General features: G+C 37.3%; 1 long non-coding RNA gene across 1 annotated transcript in view; it reads left to right on the top strand.

Annotated features, from left to right (window-relative positions):
- The first annotated feature begins 3624 nt into the window (after positions 1-3624).
- Positions 3625-18304, top strand: part of LOC132080589 (uncharacterized) — a 58577-nt gene continuing 43897 nt past the window's right edge. Inside the window, exon 1 of the long non-coding RNA XR_009419581.1 lies at positions 3625-3685. This is a non-coding gene — a long non-coding RNA (uncharacterized LOC132080589). The remainder of the gene's footprint in view (positions 3686-18304) is intronic.

Here is an 18304-nt window from a genome sequence, read left to right as displayed (position 1 = left end):
TGCTGGTTTATCACTTACATGATAACGTCTTACATGCTCTGGTAATACAAATAATAACCACACAAAAATTGTATCTTTTATTAAATGTCATTCTAAATAGGCACTTCAATTAAGTAAGGAATAAGGAAAGACATCTTTCATCTTCTTCCTTATATTGCTGGTAAAATGCAAACCACAGTTTAAAGAGTAGAACTGAATATGTCAATCTTTCATATCATCCTCCTGCTCAAGTGATTCTAGAAATGACTGTTTAAATTAAGGAAATAGGTTTTACCTGTCACCCACCCTTAGCCCTTCTTGCTGTTTCTATAGATTTTTTTTTTTTTCCTCCATATACTTGATTGAAAAACCAACTGTGTTTCTGCCTTTTTATATTCCAGGATTCTTTGACTCTTTACAAATGCCAGCAGTCACACAGCTGTGAAAGAATCTTTTGATATTCACATTTTTTTTTGTAATATAGAATTCAAATTTATTTTCACTCTATCTTTCATGCTTCTCAGGCTTTAAATCCTGTAGAGAAAAAATATAGATGTGAACACAGAAGAAAAAAAAATCACTAGTTTGAACTTAAGACTGTAGCCAACTCAAGCAGTGAGAATTATTTCATTTCAGCAGAGGTGTGTGTGCATCTGTGATGAGGGAGATGGATGAAAGGAGATGAAAGTGGAGGGAGAAGAATCTATGTGTGTACATGTGTCAGAATGTGCACGTATTTTTAGATACATTTTTCAGAATGTGCCTAAACATGTAGCCCATGTGAAGCAGTCCTGTACATGATATGAAAAACACATATGGGAGATATTTGGCAAAACTAATAATTTGACTTTGGTCCTCTATATCTACAAGGCATTTTTACTTTATAAAAAAAGGATTAGCTGGAACTGTTTCTATTTTTTTTTTCCCTGTACTCTCAGATTCCTAGTATTTGATCATTTCCCTGACCAGTAAGTTGTTTTTGCTGTGGTTTTGAAGATGTCTCTCTCAGGCTTACAGCTCTTAACTGGTGCCTGTTTTGGGGAAAGGAGCTCTTTTTAAGTCTTTCTCTCTGTGCTGACATGAACTCCAGTTTCCAATTTCTGGAGCACAACAATGCTTTGTAAGGAGTAGAGTTGATACTGATTTACAGCAGCTTACTGTGAGGTAACAGAAAACTTTTCTACCACTCCTATTTGAAGTGCAATATAAGCTGAAATCATCAGTACAGAATCACATCTACAGCATTACACAAAATCTGCTGGCTGTACTTCCCATCACATGAGCTTGCCATGCTATTTAGACCTTTACACTCACTAAAACTTGTAATTTAAGGAGGAAAAAGCATTCCAGTTTCATATCACTACGTTTCAGGATTTTACAGCATAGAAGGTTTCCCAAATGAGTATTTCAGGTGACAGATGACTTTGTTGTGCCTCTTCCAAACAGCATCAGCATCCAGTGTTCTGCAGAGGATTTTCTACCAAAGGCAGTGTTATGATCCTATTATTGGGAAATGCCTTTGTCCAAATTAAGGTAGTCACAGCTCATGAGGAAATTATGGCTGAGCTACAGTATTTCTTTAATACCAATTTGTCTGGTTTTGTTTGGAAACAGCATCAAATTGTCCCAGGTGCATTGTCAGCTTGTGGGAAGCATGGAACATAGATTATCTTTCTTAACTAAGCACTCAGGTTTGTATAATTTCTTTTAAGCCATGTAAGAGTTGAGAAGAGAGATGGAACCTAGGACAGCTTTTGAGAAGGAAACAAAAATGGCAAGAACATCTTTGCACTGAAAAATATTTAGTGATACACATAAGAGGTTTCTACAGGCATATCTAAGGATGCAGTGTAAGGAAATAGGTATGCACAAGAAGAGGGAAATTCTTTTCTTTCTGGAGGGGTTGATATAACACACAGAGCTTCTCACACAAAATGATATTGAGTCTTTTATAGCAAGGACTAAGTGTTACTCCACCTTTGATAGCAAAATATGTATTAAAAGAGAGAAATTATTAAAAGATAGAAATCATTTTCCAGGCAAGTGACTCCATGTGCACAGTAACACGACAATTCTTTAAAAGCAATTTAAGGAGGGATATTAAATTAATGGTTTGAGAAAACAGTGCTTTTGTCTGGGGTGGGAAAAAGCCTAATTTCCTGAGTGCAATCCTTCAGTGATTCCAGCATCAATAACATGGTTTGTCACCTCCTGCAAATAAAAATAATTAAATTGTTCTTGGAGTATGCAGAGTTAATCTGAGCTTTTCAATCTCTATGGGCACTGAAAGAAATCATGTTTGCTGCGATATTATTACTAGTAAAAGGAAATAAGTGGAAGCATATCAAATCTGACACTAAAAATCCTAATTTTTATTGCTATATCTTGTAGAAAAACTCTTATCAGGTCATATAAGAAAAGGAATATTACATTACTTTATGGAAGTCTCTAATTATCTAATATTCAAAAGTATACAGTAAATTTGATTGAATAGGAGAAAAATTTTTTTATTATGAGTGTGGTGAGACACTGAAAGAGTTTGTGTTGAGAAGTTGTGGCTGCCCCATCCCTGGAAGTGTTTAGGATGAGGTTGGAGGGGGTTTGCACCAACCTGGGGTAGTGGAAGGTGTCCCTGCCCATGGCAGGGGTGGAAGAAGATGAGCTTTAAAGCTGCTTCTAACCCAAAGCATTTAATGATTCTAAGCTGATTATGTGTTGTCAATACTAGTAGGAATTTCTGTGGTAACTGCCTTTACAGTTGGTCAAAGTACTGCAGGGTTTTGGGGTTGTTTGAGGGGTGGTTTTGGTTTTATTTTTTTTGGGGGGAGGGTTTCTGTTTTCAATAAAAATAATAAAATATGTGATTTTCATTACTTAAAAATATTTTAACAAAAGAGTTCTGCGGGACTAAATCCTGAAATTCAAATAAGATGCTATTTCTTCCTACTTGGTTTATCCTGAAGTCGTAATAGTCTTTCTTGCAAGTGTGTCACTCATGGGCAGGTTTCATTCCTCTTGCAATGGACTAATCTATATCTAAGTTTTAGCCTCCATGAAATTTCAATTCATAAATTCCAAGCTCTAGCTAATTTTCTTAGAATTAACAAAAAAAATGAAATTATAAACCATTAAACTTTCCTCAATTGAATTTCAATTAAAAAAAAAAAAAAAAAAACAAAAACTTAAACTTACACTTCTTTTTAGTATTTTTGCCTTTTTCACAGTGCAGTACATTTGGTCTCTGGGCAAATTGGTGCAAACTGTGTTGTGCCCCCCTCTTTAAGAGTATCACCCTTTGAAGCAATGGTTGGATTCCTGCATATAACCAGAACATGAGTCAGCTGAGGCGCCCATAACCTTGAGGGGGAAAAAAAAAATGTATAGTTCTTTAAAAAACACATGGAATGAGGAGAGGGTTCTCTCACTCCCCACTTGTGTGGGGATAGAATGGAAGAGAACAGAGATAGCGAAGAAGGCAATCTCACCCCTAAGAGGTGCAGCTGTACTAACGAGCAAAGATTAGCAACAGGCCTGCCCTAATAGACCACAGGTGTGTCCAGCTGCCCTTAACAGGCCACAGGTGTGTCCAATAAAGGTGAGGGCTATAAAAGAGAGGCTTAGCTAGTCCAGAAGAGAGCTGCAGGATGTGTTGTGAGGGGGAAGGAGCCAGTGCTGTGAGGAGTGCCCACGAGAAATCGCTGGGAAGGTACAGAACTTTTGCAATAAGTTGGTAACACTGGTGCAGTGTTTATAGCCTTGTGTCAAAGGGCTTGTGCTGAAACCCTGAGCATTTGGGGGCATGTTATTACTGGCAATAGTTCTGAATCTCAAAAATCGATGTGTTTCATGAGCACACTCATTTTTTTACTTTTCTGCGTAGGTCAGCCAAGAGACGTTTTTTAGGACCTCCTTCTGTCCATCCTCAATATCCAATGTACAGATTTCCCTTTTTAGCAACTTTCTATCAGCTTCCCAGTCCTTGTATTTAAGTCTTATCTCCAGCAGTGCTATGTTGGCAGAATGTCAGTGCTCCTCTTCCCTCCACATGCATTATCTGGTTTCTGGTTGGTGTGTGTAAAACTCAAATCTCAAGGTACAACGATTTAGATATTTGAAATCAGGTAGAAAAGTTTTGTCAGGTCAGACTGATAAAAACACATAGAGATTGGAATGGGAGCAATGCTTTCTTCCTGTCTGGATGGATACTACATTTCTATGATTATCTGGGATTTTGCCCAGTTCTGTAATACTCCAGCGATGTTCTTTTTTTTTGTTCCTACTATGCCTTATAGTCATCTCAGCTGTTACTTTTTGAACTTGACTTGAACATTGTTGAAAGGTATGGAGCTACAAAGGCTATGGTCTGTGCAAGTTGTTGGACTAAGAATTTGCTGTTTGTCTTCACTAAGGGGATCTAAGGGGACTGATATCAATAATTTAGGTGCCTCCCTCTGGTTCTGTCGTTATATGTTCTTAATCACTCTGCATTTAAGCATACCTAGATTATTGGTACCTCTGATAATTTTTCAGACTATGTCATTTCTTGTTCTTTCTTTTATAAATGAAAAAATTGCTAATTTTTGTAAAATTTGCTAATTGTGCATTATATATGCATTTCTTACCTAATGTCTTGTTGAAGCCAAAATGAATGTTAAGTCATTATGACATAAGATGGCCTAGCAGATAGCACAGAAGCACTTTAAAACCTAAAAATTCTGAAGCAATAAGAGAATCAGTTACCCTTTAGACAGCAGTACTTCCTGGTTGTATAGTACATGGTTAAGTACAACATGTCTAAGAAATACCTTTCTTGTCTAAAATATTTGTCTGATCCATCATTTCCAGCTGTCTGCTATCTTATCTTTTGACCCCTCAGTCACACTGCTAATAGGATTTTTATAAACCAGCACAGCAGTGAACTTCATAGCTCAACAGATTAGTTCCTGTGCTTTCATCTCTGGAACCTGGTTCAAACTCAGAACTGACCAAGTGTGCCATAATCCTCCTTTGGGCAGCCTCACTGAAAAAGGCAGTATGGACTCTACAATCTTCTGGAACTCAGCTGGAAGCTGGACCCCACACAAGTGTTATTGCCTAACCTGGACATACTTTTTTTTTTTTTTTTAAGGCATCAGGCAAGCTTTGCAATTAATTTGTTTTTCCTGAGTCTCTACAGATCCTAGCTATAGTCTATCAGAAATTAACAGACCTACAAAAAATTTATAGTTTCAAAAATTTTTCATTTTGAAATGTAATGAAATCAAAATCTTAGAAATGCTAGCCAGGACAAATATTTCAAAGGGTGGTTTTGCTTGACTTCAAATTTAAGTTTTTCTGTTTTTAAACTTTTCTACTGAAGGGGAATATAATTATATTTATTAAAAAATGCAGCGTTAAATTGTCAACTCATAAGTCAAGTCTCAACTTAAATTCTCATGTTTAGCCAATTACAGTATAGCCAGGAAGAGTATGAATAAGATTTGAGAAATGTGGCTGTGTTCTTTCATTGCTGTTTTCACTTACAGAAGCCCTGAGAACAGAGATGGATTTTATTGTTTTGGCGAATCCTGAGATCTTCTGTCAGGGTTTTGATACCATTGCAGGACAGGTTAAGGAGGAACATCCTTGCCCAGTTACTGTGTTCTGTTGCCAGGGTAAACAGCCTTTTGCAGAAATAGGAGTGGGTTAAATCCATGTGTTTTTTTTTTTGCCCAACACCAGTAGATGCTTAGGACAGGTCAGCTACAAGCAGCTACTGACAGGGAGCCATGATGTGATCTCTGTGGAGAGGGAATTTTTCCTGTGGCAAGTGACCATAACTGGGGGAGTGGACCTGCCTACTGGTGTGAGATATGAGGTAAACAGAGTTGGTTTTCAGTGTCTTCATGAATTTTAAAAGAAAATAATAGGTTCCTGGGTTTATTGTTGGGTTTTTTTTGTTTTTTTTTTTTTTTTTTAATGCTGCTGACTATCTTTCTGTGCTCTCCTGAATAGGAGAGTTGAAATATAAATACCCTGTACCTGGTTTTTACTAATGTACAATTCACTTTTTTTTAAATTTCTTTCCCACACTGTAGTGATAATAACGGTAGTATTTGGTTAATTTTTTTAATGAATTATAAAATAGGAATAAAACATTATACAGCCTCTCTTCCTCCTATATGCAATGGCTAGTTATTTATACAGTAACTTCAGAAAAGCTGTTTCTGTTCCAGCTTTAAATGTTAATGCTAGTCTAGTGATCGGGCTCTGCAAGCTGTTCCATAGGCCAGTTCTGCATCTGTTGGAATAGACAGAATCCTGCACGGAGACAGGAACTTCACACATATGGATACCTTTGCAGAACACAGATAGCAAGTCTTGCAAAGGTTATCCTTGCCAAATGTTCTTGTATTTATTGTGACAGTGTCTTTGTTGAATTCATTGAATGCAACTCCTCTTCCACCATCCATTTGATTTGCAAATGAATTCTCTTTGACTGTATTCACACCCCTTCTGTATTTGCTTTCCAACAGTATTCCAGCAAATTACTTTACTGGCAGGAACACTTAGGGAGCCAGCCAATTTTAAGTATTGCAAGAATATTCACAAAACCCAAAATTCTCATTCATAACTTCACACAGAGTTTTAAGACAAGCCTAATCTCAAAAAAAGATAATCAGTGTATCACTGAGCATGAACAGTTCTTGTAACTTATGTTCGTGGTCAAAACAGCTAAACTTGGAGTTTCAAATTACTGTTCTGAATGGCCTGGGTGTATGCTACAGACCAACAGTTGTGGGTAGAAATGACATTTACAATTATAGGAAGCATTTTTTACAATATCTGAAGAGAATATCTGAAAAGATTTGTTCAATTATTGCAATTTATCTGCTTGAACCTAATGTGTCAGAAAAGAGTAGAAATGGACAGCAGAGTTATAGAGATCCTAACATTTCTTTCTTTTGCAGTGGATAAAAGAACATATTGTTTAATATTCAATTACAATATTCAAGTGAGTTCTGGATATTATGTTGTTGCTTCTCCAATTCACCATGTTTTTATTGTATCCAGATGTGAAGACTTGAATATAAAATATTGCCTATTTCTTTAAATAGTTAAATATACCTTCTATAGTCATTGATGTGACTCAAAATTAACCAGGGCAGTTATTTCCACTTTCAAGAACTCTGTCTTTGTCTGGAAATGCAGTAAAGACAATAGACTGTTCCAGGGGGTGCTTGGAAGCAACCAACAGCAACCAGTATGTGCATACAGCTCTGTTTAATCTGTGGAGGTTAAAATTCTTTAATATCATTCATATTTGATTTTTTTAAGGAAAATATATCTGGACATTTGTATCTAATTTTTATTTTGAACATTTTTTGGTTCCTGTCCAACTTTCCCCTTTATCTCCTGCATACCAGCTTCCAGGTATCTGTCTCCTGATGGTAGAGATGTGTGGAGGATTAGTGGCTTGATTGGCAGGTTGGCTAACATTACAGTTCTGTTCATATGGAGCTTTCCTTCAAGTTCTAAAAAACCACCACAGGCAGCCCAGGAAAAAATTCTGTTTGCTTTGTTGCCAAACAGCACATTCAACTTTAAATTCAAAGTACAGTCTGAATTGGGATATCTTTATATAGTTGACACATCAATAGAGATAGAATTATGGATGAAATAATAATTTTTGTCTTCCTGCTCAATAACTTAAAGGAAAGGCAAGCTGTAACTCACAGGAATGACAGAAACAATTGATGACCCAAAAGCTATCTTATCCTGCTAAATTAATAGATCAGGGTCCTTCTCCAAATATATAGAAACAGGAGCATTGTTTTTCAGGGTCTAATCTATTTTATAACACTTTGTGTGTGGCTGCAGATACATGAATTATAGAGAAAAGGAAAAGCTATTTAGAGCTGGACTTGCCCATATCTTTCTTCATTATACCCTTTAAACAGGATCCAATCCTACAGAAGAAACTCTGTGTAAAATAGGAGCTCAGTATTATGGACAGCTATCATGAGCAAAACTTTTAGGTTTATTTCCTTTTCATAAACCACACTTTCTTTGCTCCCAAGAGGGAGACTTGCCAAAACTCCAATGACTATCAGACTTAACACATTCCCAGACATTTCCACACACTGACCCCACTCAGGCCAAGGATCAAATGGCACAGCAGGGCTTCTCTAATATTTCCCCAACAACATAGGAGTGTCCCTGTAATACATGGGAATGGTTTGAAGGAATATCTCAAAAGCAAAACTGTTTCTTCACAAGCTGATGGGAGCAGGATGTACAGTAGCCTGGCTGTGGAATGATTGCAAAGGAGTTTTGAGGTTTGTACCTGACTTGCAGGTGAATTATGAGCGCCTTGTTTTTGTGCAAATGAACCTGTTTAACACAGAGACAAAAATGAGGATTGTCACTAAGGTCTGCAGACATTCTGATGTGAGGGCTGAAATACAGCACTGTGTGATTAGAGAGCACTTCAGAATCAGTGGCTTGCTTCTGTTATTTGGATCAGAAACAAAACGCACTGCTTGGTACAGAAAGCTTTTACCCTCAGTCCACGAGTCTAAATTTATCCTTTCTGTAATACCATTACATTTCTTATTGTACAACTTCAACACAGCTGTTCCTAATTTAAACCACATCTACTACGTCCTGTTTTCTGTTTTAGGTCTTAAAATTAGAAAATGCCATCTCCCTTGACCATTCAGTTCAAGAGAATAAAATAATTTCATCACACTTCTCCATGGAGGGGTTTTTTAACAAATTATTTGTTTAAAGTATTTCAGTTTTCCCCTCAGCAAAAGTATTCTCTAAGCTCTGTATTAAAATAAAGGGACAAAAGGAATAATGTTTAGAAAAATTTTTATCTATGAGCATCTGAGTGAGCTGGGTAATTTGTTGTTTCTTAGTTGGCCTTCAACCATATTAATTTCTAACAATTCCACTGTAGTTTCATTAGCTTCCATACTATTTCTTACTTTTTTGCAGTTTTTAGCTCTGTGTTCTCAATGGCTTTTCTGCTGGTACTCCCTTTTCAGACGGAATTCTCAAGTTGAATAAAGTGGGAAAGTTAACAGAACTTCTGTTCTGATTTTATTGTAAACAGTCCATTGCTATTCACTTCTGAGTTTCCTTGTGGGATGAAAAATTCTGCAGTTTGGATGATGCTATTTTGAGGTCTTTAACCTGAATCTCAGTGCTGGCTAATTTGGAAGAGTTCAAGGAGGACTGCATATTATTTATACACTTTATATGGTCAGAAGCCTGACTTAATTTGTGAGACTGATAACTGAAATAAACAGAGATCCAATGTGGAAAGTGGTTCTTTTAACAGAGAATCCCTTGGGAGGTGCTTTTAGCAAAATTCCATTAACCTTATCTTTGCAATGTCTTTTCCAAATTGCTTTTTTGCAGGTGGCAATTGCAGTGGAGCTCTTTGTGAATGAGAGGTTCTAACACAGATTTGGCCACGAAAGCCCTGTGCCTCTTGCACCTCTATCATTGACTCCTGGCTGTTGTTTCTATCAGCTCTGCTGCTCACTCAGAATTCACCTCAAAGGTCTCCTTTAGGACAGGGAGAGTAATTCAAGAAACAAAGGCACCTCATTGTGCAACAAGCTTTTCTTATTCTCAAACCTGTTTGGATGTGAGCCACTACTCTTATGAGTGGTTAAGTGATTTCTCAAATCTGTTACAGGAGCAAAAATTGTATCAAAATATTTGATATGCTTAAATTGCAAAGTGATCAGAAAAGAACATAAAACTAAAAATCAGCTTAACTGCAACTTCAGCTGGAATGGATGCTCACACAGGTCTCCCCCATCAAATCCAGTCTTATTAAATTGCTAATATTTGATTAATTTTAATGACCTTTATGCACTTTATGTGCCTTTTGCAATCTGAAAATTATGAAGTGACTGTAACTTTATTTTGGTCCCATAAGAGATGATCCACTGTTCTCTCACAACAACTTCATCAGAGCTGTCATTCAGGACTGGAGGGGGAAAGATTGCTGGTAGGAAACTGAAAACTTGCAAAATACTGCAGTAGTCCAAAGTATTCCCTTGCTAATTTTCTTAATTAAATTGTTGTGCAGAATTTGTCAAGTGATTTGAATCCTAAGGGAAGCTTTTCGTGGTTTTTTGTCTGAAGTAGTCCTACCAATAGCTGATCCTTAGAGCACTCATAAACCAGAATCTTGCATGAGATACAATTTAAGATTTGTTGTTTTGAAATTGCATCAAATAATTGATCAGAAATTGGAACTGGGATTATAGAACAAGATCAGAAATTAAATTTAGCAAATAATTGCAAAAATAATTGAAGTTACAAATCGTGAAAACTAAGAAATATTTCCTTTGAATGCTCAGAGAGATGGGACTGGTGGCTTTGATTAGGATTAGCAGTATGAGATGGGGGAACAAAGAGAACAGAGCAGTTTTAGATTGATTTACAATTGTGACACATAATTCAAGAAAGAAAACAAAACTTTCAAACCTGTGTAAAGGTAAAATTTACAATAAAAACTATTATTTCCATTTCCAAGACTGTAATTTCTGAGAAGTACTTTGGTCATTTATAAATGGTCAGCTAGTAAAACCTTGGGTGTCACAGCAGATCTTTGAGGTTCTTATTTGAGCACCTTGTGTGTGCCTGCTGAGGTATTTAGTGAACCTATTGTTTGTCCATTCATTAAGACTGCGTTTTAGTGGACGTAATTCCTAGCTATGGGGAGGTGAAAATAAAAACCTTATTAGCAATATTTATTTTCTCAATTAAAAAATTATCTCATCTTCTGATTACTTTTGAAATATAAAAATGCTGCAAGTGTAGCATTTTTTTTAAGTTTTTCTTTTTTTTTTTTTTTAAACATTTTCTTGGGCTCTGTTAGCAGAGATCTAATCCTACTTCTGCTGCAAGCTCAGGGACTCTGACTGCTTCTGTGAATGAGTACTAATTTGGGCTCACTGCTAGAGATCCATGGAACACAGAGACAGGGTCAGTCTGCTCAGTACTGGCAAATTGTTTGGATTTAATTTAAAACAGTCTGAGGGAATTTCATCCTGTGTGTTAATCAAATATTTTCAGAATTACATATACATAAAAAACCTACCCCAGAAGAAATGAAGTGAGATATTGTACAAAGCATGGTACAAATCAGTTTTTCTCCCTCTTTATTCCCCATGGAATGGTAGATATTAGGTGGATTTCTGTGCTGAGTGAGTTCAGGGGAAAAATTATAAATAAATCTTATGGACATGGAAAAAACCCTCAAACCCTAGCACAGACTGTTCAGTTGTATGGTATTACCATTTATTTACAAAATTGCTTCCATTCCCTTTCATTCATCTGTCACCAATTTTTAATGTTTCAGGCTTGTTTATTTGACTTGAAGTGTAACTTTTTAAAGCACTCTAGCGACTCTTAATATTGTTTGTTTATAGAAGTAGAGTTGAAATTGAATTACTGAAATTCAAACTAAATATTTATAACTTGCTGAATCATTGTTAGTTGCACTTTCTAAATATGAGTAAGGAACAATTAGTATGTTCTTGCCAAATATTCTGAGCTTGATAAAGCCTTATTTTCAGAAAGAAAACTGTTCTTCCAAAACATGAAACTGTTCTCATCTCACAAATGCTTATTTATCTACATCTGGATCCATGCAATTTGAAACTAGAACGAAATCTAGAGGGTGCACTACATCCCAGAATTTCTGCATGACTACTCCTGTGCAGTTAACAAGGTTGGGCAGCTCTGTGTATAATTCATGGCTACTCAGAGGGTATCTTGGGTCTGCAAGTACAGCTTCATTGTGCAGAATTCAGATTTAGGGTTTGGTGTGGGAAACGCAGCACTTGGCTCACTTCTCAGCTCACTGCTGTGAATAGAGCAGGTTTTCTGTTGCTGATGGAAGAAATAAACAACTGCAACTAAATAAAGATCTTGGTTGGAGTAGCCTTTGGCCTCCAGAGGTGATCTAAGTTGTAAACACTGCTTTGTCAGAGGGTGGTGCAATTAATAAACGCTGTCTGCAAAAGAAAAGTCTTGTGACAGAGAAAATCTGGAAACAAATAGGATGCATTGGGATACATATTAAATATGTATTAAATGGGCTAATTTCTCATTCCTGTAATTGAAATGCTTATGGAGAATCTAATTAACCTTTCAAATGCTGATTCCTAAGTATTTTTGGCATCAAGAGCTATTTCTTGAGGAAAACATCAGATGCCATCACCAAAACGTTTTGCTTTCTATTTTTTTCATCTATCTCTCTGGAAAAGGTTCAATTAACTGTCAGAAATTAAATAATATGCTGTGCTTGTGGCTGTGGCCTGATCCAGCAAATTTCATTGTCAGACCTTTGCTGAAGGGTCCTGAGGGCCTTTAGCCATTTAACAGAGAGGGGTGGGTTGGGCTGATGACTTGAGAAGGCTGACCTAGAACAGGGGCTGGCTAGATGGAGTTAAAGAATAAAGCAGGGATTTATTAGAAGGCCTCAATGGGCAGAATAAAAGCCCAGCCAGGGCTGAACCCAAAATGGTCACAAAATGGATGACCAGTCACTGGGTCTCTCACTTTTATAAGTTCTGCTCCATTTGTATATTGGAGTTAATTGTCCAATTAAAGATTTAGGTTATAAAGTTCCATCCTTCTTGTTTTTCTCTCTTCAGTCCATGTTGTTTGTGCTCTTGGGTCTGAAATTTGGATCATTTGTCCTTGGTCCCCAGCTAGAGAAGGAATTGTTTTGTCTCCCTACTCTGTGAAGAGAGCTTACTATCCCTTTTATGAAGCTCAGAAGTACACACCAAAGCAGTACAGAATCTGAAAACTAGAAAAGCTAAAACCTGAGGCATCAGGGTTGGGTTGTTTCTGTTCCTTCATCTGCTGTTTGCTATTGTTTGGAGCATCACCAAGCTGCAGCAGCTGAGTCAGCCCTCTCCCAGCACCCTGGTCCCACGGAGCCCAGGAACCAAGGCAGATTTTAGGCAGGTTTCTGTGTGCTCCCAGTCCCATGGGAGGGAGAAGCACCCACTTGAGCAGAACTGACCCTCCTGTGCTGCAGCAGGGTTTGTACCTCACGTTTTCCTCTCCCTTCTTTCACTGTTAGAGAGTTGGATGATGAGCTCACATGGCCTGGATTTCCCCGAGTTTTGATGGATGATTATGATTTAATGTGGATGGGAAGTCAGGTGAGAGCTGAATTTCAATTTAAAAAATTCATTACCATTAATGTCATGAATAGTAATAAGTTTAACATACTTCAGGTTCTCTCCCTCTACTCTATAGAAGAGAAAATACATTTTTACTGGTTAGAAGTTTTCAAATATGTAATTTCAAAATATTGTTATTTTGCAGAACTTATCAAATGCAAAACGCTTGATTAGGCCTATATTTAGTGAGGCAAAGTCTCAAATCAAAAGGAAGGAAATTACCAGACCTTCTAGAGGCTTCCATCTGCTTTCACCATTGGATTGTGTGCTTTGAGGAGAAAATCCAATCCTCAGGATGTCTTGGCACTTAAGTGGTTAAATTGTCCCTTTGGATCTCACAGAACAATATCAGTCATCTCATGTTAAGGGGAAAAAATGTCTAATCTTTGACAGAAATGAATTACCTCATATGGGACAGCTACATTTTGTCTGATGCTTGTTGTCAGCTTTCACTGGGAGATGAGTAACTAAGAAATAGATTTCATCAAGTTCTGAGATGGGAGGAAATGAAATCTTAGCAAAGAAAACAAGTTATGCCTCCAAAATGGATTGTACAAGCAAAAAAGATCTATCAGGTGAAAACAGAATGTTAAAATAATTTGCCCAAAGATGACTTATGCAGTGCTGGGGAGACAGAAAAGGGTGAAGGGGCTTAATATTCCTAGTTTATCAAAGGCCTCTTTAAGTCATCTGGGTTTGCTGCTTGTCATTTTTTGCTGTCCTTGTTCTATTGTGGTTTGGTTTTGTTTTTAATCCCCATTTGCAGATGCTACACTTTTATAAAGCTCAAGTGAGTTGCCTGTTGGTTTCTGCCATCAATCTTTGACACAAATTTAATGATTGTGCTGTAGAATATCCAGCTTTGCATGTAGTTTCCCTTCTGATGATCTCTTTTTTCAGAAGAGCATTTCCTGTGTCACTAAGAAAGGGAAACTTGGAATCTGTCTCCTGGCAGATCAATAGATCACGTGTACTGAGGTGTGGTCTTCTTCCACAATTCATTTTAGGCAGAGTGAAAAAACCAGAAAAATGGACAGGTCTCTGCTAATTTGGCCTGATCCAAAAATGTCACTTTACAGGAGCTTTATCATTACCTTCCTGCCACTGTCTTTTCTTCTAGTAATAATTTCCATTCTTTCAGCCACAAGGCCAGTCAAATGTAATTAAACAAAAAACCTAAACTGATTTATTAAGATAAAAAAATGATTATAAGTGCACAGTCTGAGTTTAGTTTTTATTTTTCTGCTTCACTTCACCACTCCTTGATAAAGTGTTTTTGGCTCTTCTGTGACCTCTGAAAAATGCAGCAAAATGGAGACTGGGACTTGATTCAGAGAGCTTGGCGATACATTATCCCAGTTCAACAAATACGAAATCTGTGAATAAAATGTAACACTTCTGTGTCTGAGGCTCTCTCTTCTTAAATGTGAAATATAAAAGGCAAAGGCAGAGTTTAAAAACATCAAAAGTAGTTAGTGCTTGTGCATTTTTCAAAATGTGTCATTCTAATTCTCAGTAAATAAGTTGGGGTTTTTTGCACATTGTGGTCTCTCCCCACAAGGTGAAGCAAGCTCTAAATTGAGCAGAACTGTCATTGTATGGTTGGTTTGTTTGTTTTTCTATCAGGTATGAAGTTTGTACTTTAAATGAAAAAAGAAGCCTGGTAAGAGACATAGGTTGGAGTTATGTGGAATTGATGTGAATTAGAGTGCAGGGGTTTCTTAAATTTTGTGCATACAGCCAAAACTATGACTAATGCTCATTTATTGTCTTGATGCTTTTAAGATTTTGTTTGGGTAAAAGTGCACTTGGTATCACATTAGTTATTTTCTGCTCAAATTATATTGCACTTAGAGAAAATGCACATAGTCAGGAAGATAATTTTTCTCTCTCCTAAAGCAGGATTGGAGTCTTTGAATGACCTTGGTGTTTCCAGTCAGCTGGTCACAGAGGGATAAAAGCATGGATAACATTAGTGGTTGTCCTGTTTTACTGACTGCTCTTTTCCCTGAAGGGAACAGGTGCTTCTGGCTGAAATGTCAGAGTGCAAGTGAGCGGTTAAAATTGTTACTTTTTTGCTTTTTACCTGCAAACAATTTTCAGGATTATTGCTCATCAGGACAGAAGTAATTTTGATTTATTTATAGGCTAAGAAAAGCAAGTTAAGACTGTTTCCACCAAGATTGCCAGGTACTAAAATAAAAAATACAAGTTACATCATAGTTTGCATTGCTTAAGTATAACTACCCCTGCAGGAAAATTACATTACTTAAGTTACCATGTAAAACAATTGATGCATAACTCCTGAAATGTAAATCTGAGTCAGTCATGTTGAAACCAGTGCTTGAATCCTGGGGAACTATGCTGTAAACCAGTTTTGTGTTGTATTCAGATCATGCTGTCAGATGGATGATTTGGTGCCTGTTAATATCTGGCTTGTTTTAGGAGGAGCTGCAGAGTATTTGAGGTTCTTGGTCATGTCCTAATGGGGCATTATCCTTATTGCACCTGAGGTCATTGATCCTCAGAAGAGGTTCTCTCTGTGCAGCCTGTGGAAGAAGCAATTTCTCATTGTCATAGTTGGCTACTCCTATCCATTAGGGCACAAAAAATCCACTACAGTAAATCAAGAGATTTGGACTGTACACAGTTTTTGATTGCTGTAGTTGACGGAAATTGTTGTGGTGTTCTTTGCTTTCCATCTTGCTTCCTGCTCATTTAGGGGTTGAGTGGGTTTTTTCATGATTTTCTTGTGCTGCCTATGTAGGTAGGCACGTTCACCTCCTGACACTTTGAGTGTTTCATTATTTGATGTTCACTGACTTTTCACACTCCCAACACCTGTCAGACACACCTTGTAATAGGAAGGAACAGTGTAAAGGATATGCTTGAATCTGCACTTGGTTGGACTCCTGCTTGCGCCCTGTCATTGACAAGCAATTATACCTGTGCAGCTGCTACAATATCCCAGGGCATAAAATCTGACTGAGCTGCGCCTCTCTTTCTCTACATAAATACAATAAATATAATAAATACCAAGTATTCTTACCACAGATATTTTCAGAGTCTGTAGAAAGTGCTAAAGAGCTCAGACTGAGGACAGTTAGCAGAGAATGTGAATGGGTGGTTCCAGTTCTGCTCTCTGAGCTCTGCATACCCCAAACAGTGAATTGCTGCTGACTGCAGAAGATGTAGAAAAAACTCCTTCAGGCAGTGTCTGGTGCTGTGAGAAATGCTGCTAACTGATGGAGTAAATCAAAAGGATTTTATTTTTGAAACTGCTGTACAGTAGGTCCTTGATAAATTTAGCCATTAGCAGATGAGATCTGTAAAATCTGATAAGATAATATCTGTGCCCACTTTGCAAGTATTTAGGAAGAGTGGGCTGAAAGCCACCAAACTGTTTGTTAGGTACTTCCAACTGCCAGGCAGCTGGGGAGAAAACCAAGGGAAAGGGATTCTGGTACTCCTCAAGAGAGAGAAATGCCAAATGAAACCGTGACAGCTGAAGGAATTGCAGATTCTGAAACTAAAATGTTGAGTAGCTCAAGTATTTAAAATGAGTAAAAAAAACTTGGGTGTTTTGATAACACTCATGGGGGAGACCCTGTAATTAATGTAGTTACTCTGAGCAGCTCTTGTAACTCAAGCTAGCACAAGGATACGATGTGTGTTTTCTGTGTTGCTCATGGAATATTTGTCCATGTTACCCATACTGCAACTCTGAATGAGAATTCAGAATGAGAATTTGAGTGTTGTTCTGCATGGCTGTGTTACAAGACTCTCAAAGGCCCTTGTATTTAAAGGCAGAATTATTATTTTAAGCCAGTCTGGAAGATTGAAATCCGTAAAAGCCATTAGACTGATTATCATCCTGTAACACTGTCAAAAATCATGTTAATTGGTGAGCACAAGCCATCCTCTGCTAACAGCTTTTCTCTTTAATTGAATTTTTGCCAAATCGGTGTCATTGAGATTCTCTAATGGACATTTTTGCTCCTAGGGTGTTTTTTTGCTTAGATGTATGGAATAGGACTGTGTTTTATTGTGTTTTTATTTATGTGCTTCAGAAAGACTGCAGGTTTTCAAGTGATTAGCAAGGCTGCTGGTAGCAATTGAGAAACTGATACCCAGAAATTTCTCATGAATGGTGTTATTCCTCTGATGCCAATATCTGCCAGTGTCTGGATGCTCTTTGTTGTTTCTTCACTGCTGGCTTCTTCCCATTTATTTTAGTTTTTTCTTTTTTTATACATTTAGAGGCAGGGATGGGTGAGGAAGGTAATCAGCTGCCCAGCTGTGCCTCCCCTCTCTGGATTGTAACTAAAAGAGGTGTTACTCAGGCAAATACCTCATAATCCTTAGATCAAATTTGCTGCCTCTCCAGCTGCTGGGTTTTGTTTGTTTGGTGTTCTGTGTGAGGGGTTTTGTTGGCTTGTCCTTTGTTTGATTTTTTTTTATTTGTTCTTTAAGTGGGTTATCCTATCAACTGCTTTAATCTGAACCTTTTGCAAGTAGATCCCAAAGGCATAGCTTTTGAGATAACTGGAGCACATTCTGTCACAACTTCCATTATCAAATTATTTCCCCATATTTGAAGGGGTTTTGGCCATACTTTTGAGAACTGATTTACTTTGTGGGTTGTTTGTGCAATGATCTGGATGTACAGCATCTCCCTCTCTGTTGTTCATACCCTTGGTTGGAAATGCTGTTATCTAATACAAGTTTTTGCTTCTAATATGAATAAAAAAAGGAGGATCTCTCTGGAATATTTTGTATTTTCCTTCATTTCAGGCAGATTTCCCTAAAAGCCTTGGGAAATCATTACTTGAATGGATTTACTGTGTAGATCAATCCCAGTGGACACAGAAAGTCTGTTTTCACTTGCCAGGTAGCTCTTGCATTTGTTTGTTTGTTGGTTCATTCATATGAATTCCAGGAGTGGGAATTGATCACCCCTTCAGGATAGATTACATATGGATGTGGAGGGACAATTAATAGTTATAGTGGTAAATATCTGCCATTTTAATTTCAGTACTTCCAAAAACCCTCCAATATCTAGAGATGCATGGCCTGGAGAATAATGTGCTCTCAGATAGAGGTGTGGAAATTATTAA

The sequence above is a fragment of the Ammospiza nelsoni genome, chromosome 16 (assembly GCF_027579445.1).
Source record: "Ammospiza nelsoni isolate bAmmNel1 chromosome 16, bAmmNel1.pri, whole genome shotgun sequence".
In the NCBI taxonomy this organism is placed as follows: Eukaryota; Metazoa; Chordata; class Aves; order Passeriformes; family Passerellidae; genus Ammospiza; species Ammospiza nelsoni.
This window is presented reverse-complemented; position numbering and strand designations above follow the sequence as displayed.